Source organism: Perissodus microlepis, chromosome 8 (genome assembly GCF_051167445.1).
Source record: "Perissodus microlepis isolate ML-2025 ecotype Zambia chromosome 8, ASM5116744v1, whole genome shotgun sequence".
NCBI lineage: Eukaryota > Metazoa > Chordata > Actinopteri > Cichliformes > Cichlidae > Perissodus > Perissodus microlepis.
In genome coordinates, this window is record NC_140468.1 from 10,419,373 (window position 1) to 10,431,545 (window position 12,173).

At 40.5% G+C, this 12,173-nt stretch overlaps 1 protein-coding gene across 5 annotated transcripts in view; it reads right to left on the reverse strand.

Annotated features, from left to right (window-relative positions):
• LOC146381424 (receptor-type tyrosine-protein phosphatase epsilon-like) overlaps positions 1-12,173 on the reverse strand; it is a 62,972-nt gene that overhangs the window by 24,770 nt on the left and 26,029 nt on the right. For all 5 annotated transcript variants that reach the window (XM_084937447.1, XM_084937444.1, XM_084937445.1 and 2 more), the window contains one exon: positions 7,495-7,749. The gene's annotated coding sequence lies outside the window, so the exon portion shown is untranslated. The remainder of the gene's footprint in view (positions 1-7,494; positions 7,750-12,173) is intronic.

Here is a 12,173-nt window from a genome sequence, read left to right on the forward strand (position 1 = left end):
TTACCTTGAATATGTAACTATACATACTTGTGATCAATTTCAAACTGAATTTCTATTGTTACTGTGGCCCACAAGGGGGCCCCGAGTCACACTTTTGGAATCACTGGTCTAAATTACACCAGCTAGGTTCAGTGCGACCAGAGACAAGTAAAGATAAAGCCATTTATATTAATGTTATTAGTTTAGGAGTTACAAGCAGTGCAGAGTAACAAAATGCACTTCAAAGAGTCTCTAGTCAATCAAGGACATGGAATGATTTCTGGTTTATATTAGCACAGTGTTCTAAAGGTATCAAGATAAGATAAGTCCAGCTTGGTTGCTCACTATCATTGTATATAAAAGATGAGTGTAGCCATCATGACATTGCCCAAGTCCTCTTTTAAGCTTCAGATGACTGGCATCATCTTGTATTTGTGAACACATGTCACAAAAAAGAGGTGACTCAAACTGAAAAAGCAAGGCATACTGCAGGCTCATACAGGAGCAACTGTCAATCACATGGTAGGCTCACCCTTAAACATAACCTTCTTTACTGTAAATGTGACCATAATTTACAAAATCAACACAATTTTGTATTAAATATTAATCCTAACTATGAATTGTGACCATAAATCCATCAAGGAGGTGTTTCCTGAGGTAATTTTATCAGACTTCGGTCCAATGTGCCTTCTCTTTGCAACCCCCGGCTGACCATTAGAAAGAATGCACGTTTGAGACACTGGCTTAGCTTTTTAGATGTGCATATCCCAAGTATGTTGCTAATCACTAACCAGAGCCAGCTATAATTACAAACCATTCAGCACTGAATGCGTTAAGCATCCATCAAGTTTAAGAGATTATAAGATGCAGTTCAGTACTTTGTCACACTCTGCGGTATCTCACACTATCTATAGCACCATTTTACAGTAACAACTCTAGCTCTGCAGGACTGCTCTCTTTGCAGAGTGGGTTTCTCCCCTCTTGTGTTCCTAGCATTGTCATTAATCAGTTTGTGCCTCCTTTCCCAAGGCGCTCAGATGCCATGGTAGCGGTAATGACCTTGGGGACCCACTGGCTCCACTCCGCAGTGTCAGCCTTCTACCTCTATGTGAACAAATGTATCATCTCCAACAGAGATCCAAGCTGTGTGAAAAAGCTTGCACTTGTTTATCCTGTTACGTATAAATGCATAAGGCATTGTGTACTTAGCAAAATAGCAAAGAGAAAACCCTGTTACCCATTGCCAGGGGAAGAGAGTTATAGCTGGTTGCCAGGTTGAGGCCAAAATATCCTGCTGACTGAGACGTGGCCGTTACTGTGCCTGACCCTAAAGCAATGCCATTAGAGTGCCCTACCTAAAAATAAGAGCTTTTATCTGCTACATATTAGTTAAAAATAACACAGAGTGAGATCAGAAGCGATTATTGATAATCCTCTTAAAAACATTCTGGTCATAACATATCAGAGTAGCTCTCATTTAGCATAGGACTTGATGTCTCCAGTGTTTATAGCATTTAGAGGCCGCCGTCACACTCTGGTGAGGCCTTGAAACCAAGAGCATAATTGGTAGTAAATATTTACTCCGGTCTGGTGTCTGCAGCATACGCCACATCTGAGCGTACACTTTTTGAGTCTCATTTAGTCTGCGTGTTCACACAGCCGTACGTGTCACACACATGCACACAGTCACAGTTAATATTTTCCAAAGAGCCAGTGGGTTTTTAATCATTTCAGATCCACAGATTTGCACGCCTGCACAGATACTCTCCATGCATAAGTTTCTACACCAAATCTGTTAACAATTGGCAGGCAAGGCGACACTGCCTGCCATGGAATACAAACACATGGAGCCACATACACACATTCACAAGTGCACAACAGCTACAACAAGGATACATGGGAAACACATGTGCCGGTGCCCGTTTGAGAACCGCCGTGTCAGAAATAATTTTGCTAGTGGTCGATCATCAACAACATGTGTTTCTATGTGTTTGTCTGAGCAGGTGAAAAAGGCGCCCTGTGAGACTCTCATCATGTCCTCCCAGCCCCTTATATCTTCCAACCTGACAGAGTTGAACACCACAGCATCCATCTTTCTCCCATCCTGACACCTCTGGGATGTACCTCCTCCCCTCTTTCAATTATTTGGAGGCAGGGCAATTATGGCCTCGAATCAGAGCCACCCATAGTCTGAGTAATGCATGGCAGCTGGGCTGCAAGTGACAAAACGGGTTTGTGACACTTCTCATTGCACAGCAACTTGGTGATTATCCCCTCTCTGCTATGAACAGGCAAAAGACATGCAGAAGGAAAGAGAGACAAGAAGTAGCAGCTAGTCAGTAATATGACATATAGCAATCTTTTTGTTAACCTGTAGGGCCATTAAAAGCACAAAGTGTAACATATAGTGGTCAAATAAGGACCTAAATTACTGTATATGAGGCAACCATTTGTTGGGTTCTTTGTATTTGAGTGTATGCTCAGCCTACATTACTTGAAGATACATTACTTCCAAGATAATTATGGTATTTATCAATCTGGATCCATCATGAGAGTCAAGAGGTGATTAAGCGGGGAGAAAGCAGCTCCAGAATCCATTCAGAGGCTCTACATGACGACATATTTAGAGCTCATGCTATATTATGTTTGCTTTTAATACAAATTGTCTTATACTGAGATACTGTTTAGCAGTGGAAAGCTATTGCTGTCATACAAAGCTTCTGCATGTCCACACAATAATAATTCAGTTAGATTCTCTTTTATGGGTCTAGCTGTTCTGGTGCATTTAATAGAAAGAAATCAATTGAGAAACTTCAGCCTTTCTGAGTCTAAGCCTCAGCAGTTGCCTTTATTCAGCAAACATCTCAGCAAAAGCTATAAAGAAAATGATGACTACCGGTCACATTATGGAAAGTTAACTTCCTTAACTGACCGTAAATTTGTTTTGGGAGGTTTTATGGTCAATAAAAGTGATTAGACAGGTGAAGCTGTAGTTACATGTGGAAAAACAACAGCTGAGTCAGATGCCATCTGGGAATCAGGTTTTAAAGAGTAATTCGGCCAAACAGACTCCCTCCCCTGACAATGTATGCCTCATCCCTATGTCATGTTATCCAAGCGTAGAAATAACAGGCAATTGAAAAATCCTGTGGGAAAGAGCAAACCCACTTCATTCAGATGAACTCAAATAAAGTGCAGTGTTAGTGCCTGTAATGATGAGTCCACAAAGCTTTTCTTCTGGTATGGGAGTTATTTAACACCCGCACGGACACAAAGACTTAGATTAAAAACAGACCTAGCTCTCAGAGGAAGAATGCCCTCCAGAGAAGGGGGTGTTCTTGCACAGAACCCCATTTTTTCAGACACAGACAGAAAGATAACCACACTCCTTTGGGATCTTCACAGGGCAGACAAGATCTATCCCCCAAAATATCCTTTCATTACCACAAGAAGGATGGGGAGGAGGGAGTGAGGGCAGCAGTGGAGAAACAAGTGATAAGCACTGCTGCGGGAGAACAAAAAGCCACTTGATTCTGAGCGAGGAAAAGAGAGGAGGGACCAGAAGGGATAAGTGAAAGGCTCACGCTGAGAGGATGAGGAGCCTGCCTCTGCTGCTCTGCAGAGATTGAGCAGACGTGTCTGCTTGGTGCAGACGCAGACCTTAAAATCCTTCTCTTTAGAACAATCCTTTCAATAAGCGACACCATGACTGTGTCTTTCGGTTTCTATCATGTCTCTTGACTGTCTGCAGGAAGAGCTAAATTTTACTCTTGCACAGTTCCAGTTGCCATAGCAAAATTGCTCCTCAATGAGAGATGTTATTCATCTTCAGGAATAACAGTCACTTGAACCTCTTTGTCACACACCTGGTGACAAACATATAGAAAAACAAAACACACCAGTCTTTTGTGGCATAATCCTGAATTTAGAAAGTCAGAATGTGCACTGACTGCTTTCTTCTTCTTAAAAAGAAGAAGGCAACACTCTTCCTTTTAAGAGAAAGTGAAAGAGGAAGCATACTAATTATGTTACCCAAACTTGAACCTAACAAATTTTCACAATCCTCTTTCACGGGATCACTGCCTCTGCTGAGCATATTATGAGCACCACTTTGTTGATTAAGATTGTGTAACCTTTTTGTTTGGCCTGAATCCTATAGAAATATGAGTCATTCACTGAGGCCTTGGGCACCATAGTGAGCCTCATTGTCCTTGCTCCTAAGCAGGCTTGTTGCACAAGTGAGCAAACACACATACACACACACGAGCCTAAGTCGAAAGCCTCTTGGAGAGTTCGCTCCCGTTTGGAAAAAGGAAGTGCAACATCCAGTCTCCGTATTGCTGACAAAAGCTTGTTGAGACCAGGCCAGTATGGTAGCTATCCTGTTGCTAATAACTCTTGACAGAGGTATGACAGTGCATCAGAAACCATAGAGGTGGCCATGACATACTGGGTATCACTAAATCTCAGCAACAGACAAACACTTTTGATCAGCAGGTCACAAACGTAACAAATAGGTGAGATCTCGGCTTTGCTAATGACTACACCCATGAAATGGGTCGGACATCTGTGGAGCATTACTGATAGAAGTTTACACACTGTTTGGGAATAATTTCCATATCTGCCTTTTTTCAACTCTGAACAAAACCTTTGCAATGATCTGAACCAGGTGAAACAAAAGTCTATGCACAATTATTCTGTGACCATGGCCTGTTTTTCAATCGTGAAAAGACATTTGAAAGCTGAAAAGCTATAAGAGACTGTAGCAATGTGTAGCTAGGGGGGAAAAATGCTTTGATAAAAGTTGAAAGGGCATTACAACCTTCCAAGAAGAAAAAAAACATCCTTGTCATTATGGAAGCAGTTCAAAAGTTCCTATAAAATGCAATTTTCCTCCTTCAAATCAACTCTGGAAGGTTCAGATTCCCAGCACCTGACACGTACAATCTGGGTCATACTACTAATAAAAGCTACTGTTTTCGCACATAATTCGTTGTGTATGTAGGGCTACATGTGTGTGCATGTCTGTGCTTATGTGTGTGTTTCTGCAGTGTAAGCACATGCTGTCCTCCATCTGCTGTTTGATAGAGACTGTTTCCTTTCCTGTGCAGCCAGCCAACCAGCCGGCCTTCCTGTACTTCTCTGCTCCAGAGAGGAAACGGGAGCAAGAGAGACACACACTCTTTGCAAACTCGCTGGATAAGATACGTGCACATGCATTTGCAGCTGGAAGCACAATGATGATTTAACCACGCATTGTACCACAAAACGCATGTAGATAGTCTCTCGATTCTCTCTCTCTCTCCTTCCTCCCATCTCAGGCTTGTCTTCCTTTCTGCCCTTGACTGTATTGTTCTCCTTTTCCTTATTTGAATCACCATTACTCACTACAATATTTCAACTGCACAAAAACAAAGCAGAGTGCCAAATAAAATAAAAGTCAAAAGCATGGATTTTGTGGCGCTTTTGCAGCTGTAAAATCTGCAGTAAGTTACAGGATCTTCTCTCACTTAAACAACTGAAAATAAAGAGCTCTGCTACTGCAAAGAGGTACAAACAGTTAACTGAAAATGGCTTGCTGAACACCTGCCTTTACCTGACATATTTTACCTCACCAGATAACAGGATATTGATCCTTTTTCCTTTTTTTTTTTTACTTATCACCAAAATTTTCTTGTAACTGCTTCGCTCATACTGAGCAAAGATTTAAAGCAGTGACCTTTGATTTAAGTGTCTAAAAAGGTTTGTTTTTACACTTTCTTGGTGGTTCCCCCCATGGTTTACCTTTGTGTACATTGTGTCTTTGTTTTACAGTAAAGAAGTTCTATATTAATTTAATTTGTGGTTGTGAGTGCATGACTATTTGTCTGCACTGCTGTGTGCATGTTGTACACACATGAACTAGATGGGCAAGTAATGAAACACGTGTGGTTAACCAGCCGGTTACCAGTCAGTCTGATTCGAATCCCTGGCCTGTCGATTGGTTCACGTGCAGCAGGTTTGATAAAAACTTTAAAACTTTTAGCATCTTTATATCTTATATTTTTATACTCGTGTCCATTAACATGTGCTGTCTCTATTACATATGGTTTAGCTCACTGGGTTGAGCAGGTGACTCATATATAAAGGTAATGCAGAAGGCCCCGTTGTGGTCATAACACATAAGTGGTAAAAGCTAATAAAGCCCTAAAAATATATTTAAAAAATGCTACTGGTTAGCTATCTAATATGAAGAACATTAGATGTTGCTCTTCCATATGTGGTTAGCTGCTGGAATACTAATCTTGGATGTGTTTGCAAGCTTCTGTAGTTAGCCAGTGCACCTACAAACATAAATCTATTCTACTATAATAAAACTTGAACATGGTAAAAAGAAAAAAAAGTTTTTACTCAGTTTACAGAAATCTAAAAGCTTAGCTTTTTGACTTCGTAAAAGAGTTTTCCCACTCGCCCTCTGTGGCTCTGTTGTTTGGTCTGTTTTCTTTACCCTGTTTTATGCATCTCACCACCCCTCAGCTTTCAAGCTTTGTGCACAATACAATATCAACTGTGAGCCGCAGGACTTAATTGTCCTCTGTATCAAAGGTGGACAAGACACATTCCTTTTTGTCTGGATTCACTTCCATGCCTGTCTTCATTAGTTCTCCTCTCATGCCTTAAACAGTGAGTCTTCAGTGTTAGCACTGCCGACTTTAATGTCACAACAAGATTCTGCAAGCAGAAAATATGAGGTTCATAATACTTTTTAAAGGGCAAGACAATCAAATCTAACCAGAACAAGGTGCTAATCAGGTTTCTCTTATTATTATTACAAAAAAGTGACTTTGATTCGTTCCAGACTCCTGGTTGCATGCAGGGCTTTTCTTGCTAAGAGATTCTTTTTTCCCCAAAGACATGCTTGTTAGGTTAATTGGTGAGTCTAAATTGGCTGTAGGTGTGTTTGGCTCTCTGCATCTCTCTCTGTGAGCTCTGTGATACACTGGTCATCTGTCGAGGCTATACCCTGCCTCTCACCACATAACAGCTGGAACAGGCTCCAGCCCCTCCTGACATTCACTCATTGCTTTTAACTGTAGGTGAAACGATTGCACTTTTGTGCTTAGTCTACTCCCTAAAGTCCATTTTTAAGGCAGAAACCCCCCCCCCGGGCAAATTCATACTGAAAATACAAACGAAAGCATTTTATACTCTGTATATTCATACCCTTTTAATTTGCACTAAGCTGACCAGGCTTTAACAGCAATGCACCATGGTGCCACTTCCTGTTTGTACTGTTTACTAGCTGACGCAGACAAAAGCTGGAGCCATGAATATCCAGATTGAGGAAGTCACGGAACGGCCAAGATGCAGTGCAGTAAAACGTCTATTAATATACAAAGAAAATGAAAAGCCCTGTACCAAGCAAAAGATGTGAAACACTAATCTCAACAGTGAAAAGATTTTTTTAAACATAAGTCAGCAGCTGCTATACAGTACAAATGGTCAGATTGCAAAGGTCACAATGTGCTGAATTACCTGGATGAGTTTTAATTCAGTGTAAGCCTTTCCTCGTATCCATAATAGCAGGTCACATGGTTCTGATCGATTCGAGTGGTCACATTGTTGTAGTTATCTCCAGGGAGTAGTTAGACAGAAGAAGGCATGTTGGAGTGACGTGAAACCTTGGATCACTTGTGGGTCTCAGCTTTTCACTTCCAGGAGTTTATCAAGCAGGAGTCAGCCAAAATGTTTGAGGAGCAGCACTGTAAGCCTTAAAGGGATTCTCACCACCTTTATTTTAGGAGAGAGGGAGAAGGACACAGAATACATTAAACAACTGACAACAAAGAGAAACATGAGGACGAGAAGCTAGAGGATGAGGAAGGGGTGATGTAGTTCCTGTCTTAAGCAGAAATAGTATGTGGCAAGCAGGAGAGTACAAATTTCAGAGGATAGCCTCCTCAAAGTAATGAGTAATAGTACTGTATATAGACAGTAACACCTTGCCTTTCATCCATAATGATGCTATTTAGCTTTGATGTAAATTGAGAAGGAAGCATGAACACTGTCTTCATAAAAAAAAAAGAAGAATGGTGGAGATGGCACAAAGTCCAAGACAGTGGTAATGGATGGCTATGCACTGAATCCACACACACTGGGAAAAAACTTTCATTAGTTTATTTTTGGGAAGTCCCATTTTGCAAGCCATCTATAATACAAATTACTCTTTCAAAACACTTGGTATCCCAGCTCACCTCATTTGCAAATTTAAAAAAAAAGGCTCCACATCTTTTCTATATGTGCCAGAAATGGAGCATAGGTTTACATAAATCCACCTCCTGTATGTCTGCCAACACATTTTTAACAATTTCAGTCTGAATGTGTGAGAAAACCCTCCGTTACCCATGGGAGACCTGAAAGGAGGGTATAAAGAAGGAGGGGAGGATGGGTGAGGAAATGGGGACAAGGAACATAATTTATCTACCTGAGAATCTGGGGGAAGCTTTTTTTTTTATGTGGAAACCTTATAAATACAGTTTCACCTTCAGCTGAAGGATTCTTGGATAAAACTTTAATTCTTAAAAATCAAATTTCTAAAAAAGAAAGCGAAAAACACAAAAACACAGAAGAAAAGAAAAGATTTCAGCAGTTTTCACTTGATAGCGATGGGGAGCATGCATGCCGAGTGGTTGCTATGGTGACTGTCACGTCTAGCCGTGCAAAAGGAAGGTGCGGATGGAGGGGTTTCTCTCCCTCTCTCTGGCTGTTACAATAAACTAATAGAAACATCTCCTAAAGCCCTATCCTTGTTCTGCCCTTTCCCAGGCAGTCAACATTTGCTGTAATAAATGAATTGCCACACTTCAGGATTCCCATGATAATCAAATAACAGCACAAGCCAAAACATCCAGATTCAGGAAGGACAGAGTGGAACAGAAACCAAATTCCGCCCCCAAAAAGGAAATATCATATTGTTAAGTTTGCACAATATAGTTTTAGATTATAACAAAGTTCCTGGGAAGCACCATGAGAGACTGCTTTAAATCTCATATCGTCTCAAAGTGCATAAATAAATAATATAAGGTCTGACAGTGTGGAGCCAGATCAAGCAAACTGTTGAATAATAGAAGAACCTTCCTGTAATGCAATCAGATGCAGTGCATCACTGAGAGCAAAAGACTGCAAACCGTGAAAGCTGCTAAAAGCAGAATACAAACGTGTACAACTTTGTACGTGTAAAACTGAATTACTGTGAAAAGCAGTAATACATCAAAAATTTTGTGTCAGATACAATATGTAACTCAATCTCTTACGGGGTGATGAAAAAGGCAAAGAATGCATAGTTGTGACAGGTGGGGGGAAATACAATGAAGTGAGTCAGTCAATCGTGCGTGCACATTTTATTATTGTTATTTAAAAAAATGTCTTGTTCTCCACTACAGCTGCAAAATAAATATCATTTAAACTAAAGCAAGGCCAATATGACCAATTGTATTTAGCAAGCCAGGTTGTCCGTGATGACTGCATACAGCTATCACTTCGTCAAACAGCGCATGCGATAAAACAGCCCATAAATAATCAGTCGTACTTGTCAGATAAAATATGCTAGGGTACGAAATCATTTGCACACCTAGAGGGGTATAAAATACATTCTGAGCTCAATATGCATTATAAGTAAACACAGCCAAAAGGTCATGTTACACAAAGATACGCAAACAACAGCTCGGCTACTGGGATTAAAAGCAAATAGAGTTAAAACCTTAGTCAAACAGGAATATATATAGAAAAGAAACTTAATAAAAAAAATTATCTTCCACTCTGATGTTCATCTCAGCGAGGAACAGATTGTGCAAGTGCAACATATGTGCTTCTCCTGCAGGTGTGAGATTTACAGCTCTGCACCAAATCTCGCATACAGCTGTCATTTTCCCTGCCAAAGCCTGTTAAGTTCAACCCAAATAGAACCAAGGTGACAAACAGCAGGTCAAACACAGATGGACACCTATATGTATGTAGCAGACATCTTTGACTCATCTACCTCTCCAGGGTTGTGGTCAATCAGATTAGAGCATCACACTGAGATTTCCGAATACACTAACACAAATCCAATTATAGAGATAAGCTCTGCGGGCAGCTACTCCCATCACACACACACACACACACACACACACACACACACACACACACACACACACACACACACACACACACACACACACATAGAATGAGAGAGGAGAGAGATGTCACTTCACCCTAGCTGCTATCGGGCCCCAGCATCAGTCCAGCACAAAAGTCCTCTCTGACCTGCCACTATGTGTCACTTCCAAAAACACAAAGCCTCTATGAACAGTTCACAACTTTCCCATAGACTGATACAGACTGATTCATTTCCAAGCAATAAGGAAAATATGACCTTTGTGTCACGGTTCTGGGTCAGTTTGACCCAGTATTTTGAGTTGTTGTGTTTTGGTTTATTTTTGAATGATGGATTGTTCTTTATGTTTCTCTGATGCTTTGTTGGGTTTTATGATGAATCTGTGTTTCAGTTACTTTGGTGTGTTTTTGCATTATGGATTGTTTTCTTATTCTCTTGTAGTGCTTGTGGTGATGATGATGATGATGATGATTTTCATGTTTCTGTTTATCCGTGTTTAAGGATTTGTTGTTTCATGTATAGTTTGAGTTGCATGTGTTATATTCTGTCTGCCTCTCTGTCTGCGTCTTTGTTTAGTGGTTTCTTGTTTCCTGTTTTATTGTGAAGGTCTGTGTCTCATTTGAGTGTGTTCAGTTCTACTGCTCCCCTGTCTCGTTAGTCCAATTTCTCCCAGCTGTGTCTCCCTCCTGTTGCCCATTCCCTGATTACCACCCTGTGTATATTAGCCCTGTGTTTTCCTGTGCTCAGTGTTGCGTCATACCATCAGACTTGCCTGTGTGTTTCAGTTTCTAGTGATTCAGTGTCAGTTCATGTTTTGTCACCAGCAATAAAGCTGAGGTTTTTGAGTTTCAATTTAGTGTCTGAGTCATGCATTTGGATCCACCTCTCCATCCGCCTGCACACAGAGCCCTGACGCTTTGAGTATTTTCTAAGTGCTACATAATGGAAATTATTAAAAGACGGTGGTAAACTTTAAAAGTTAAGGCCTATAGGAGATGAGAGCTGCAGTTTAGCAGCTGTTTTACAAAGTGTTATAGAAATGTAAAAGTGAGAAGAGTGGCAAGGTGCACTGTGATTTATGGTGTTTAGAGTCAAACTTGAAAGGGACTAAAATCAGCCTTTATGAGAACTGCAGCAGCAGAAACGATAATAAATGGCACTTCAGAAATAAAAGCATGTGTGCCAGCTCTCTGATCAGTTATGAATGGAGCCGTGTCCCTGATTAGCCGTCACCACACTGTGGCCTTAATAATCCAGAGCAAGAGGTCAGGCAGGAATGAAGAGTGTGATTTTGTTAGCCGATACTCCCTCGCCTGTCTGTGTCACTTCCAAACACACCGGTGGATCTTGGCATCCAGGTTTGATGAGCGCCAGTAAGTGGCCCTCAGCCAAAGTAAGCAGGATATGAATGTGATAAGATCATATAGCAGCTCTTCCAAACTTGGCATTTGGAGTTATAATCAAGTATCTCAAAATTTCCTAAAGGGGCCAGTCAGGACTAGATCCTTTACAGACAGACTGTGGATGGCCACATCGATACTGATATTTATTTAGTGGCCGCTAATTCATTTTTCCATTGATTTCTGTGGAGATCTTTGGTGTCCTTGCAGATATTAATTTAAGATATTTCTAATCAAATTAGTTTCACAATGACATACATTGTTTGTTTTTAGAGAAATTTCTGAGCATCTATTGGATTATATATATATATATATATAACAAGTATCCCAGTACATCAACGACAGCAGATCAGTAGTTTGTGAAATACTCAGATCAGGCTGTATGGTACCAACAACCACACCACATTCATATTCACTTATAACAACTTTGTTTTTCATCATGATACTTGCTTTGAACTTCTTCAAGTCTTCTTGACCATGTCTACATGCCTAAAAGCATTGAGTTGCTGTCACGTGATTGGCTAATAAGAGATTTGCATTATCCTTAACAAGCCGTTTAATATGTGTACCTAATAAAGTTGCCGGTGACTGTGTGTACACACATATGCACATATACACACAGACACATCTGTGAGTAAAATTTAGGTTTTAAATGAGCA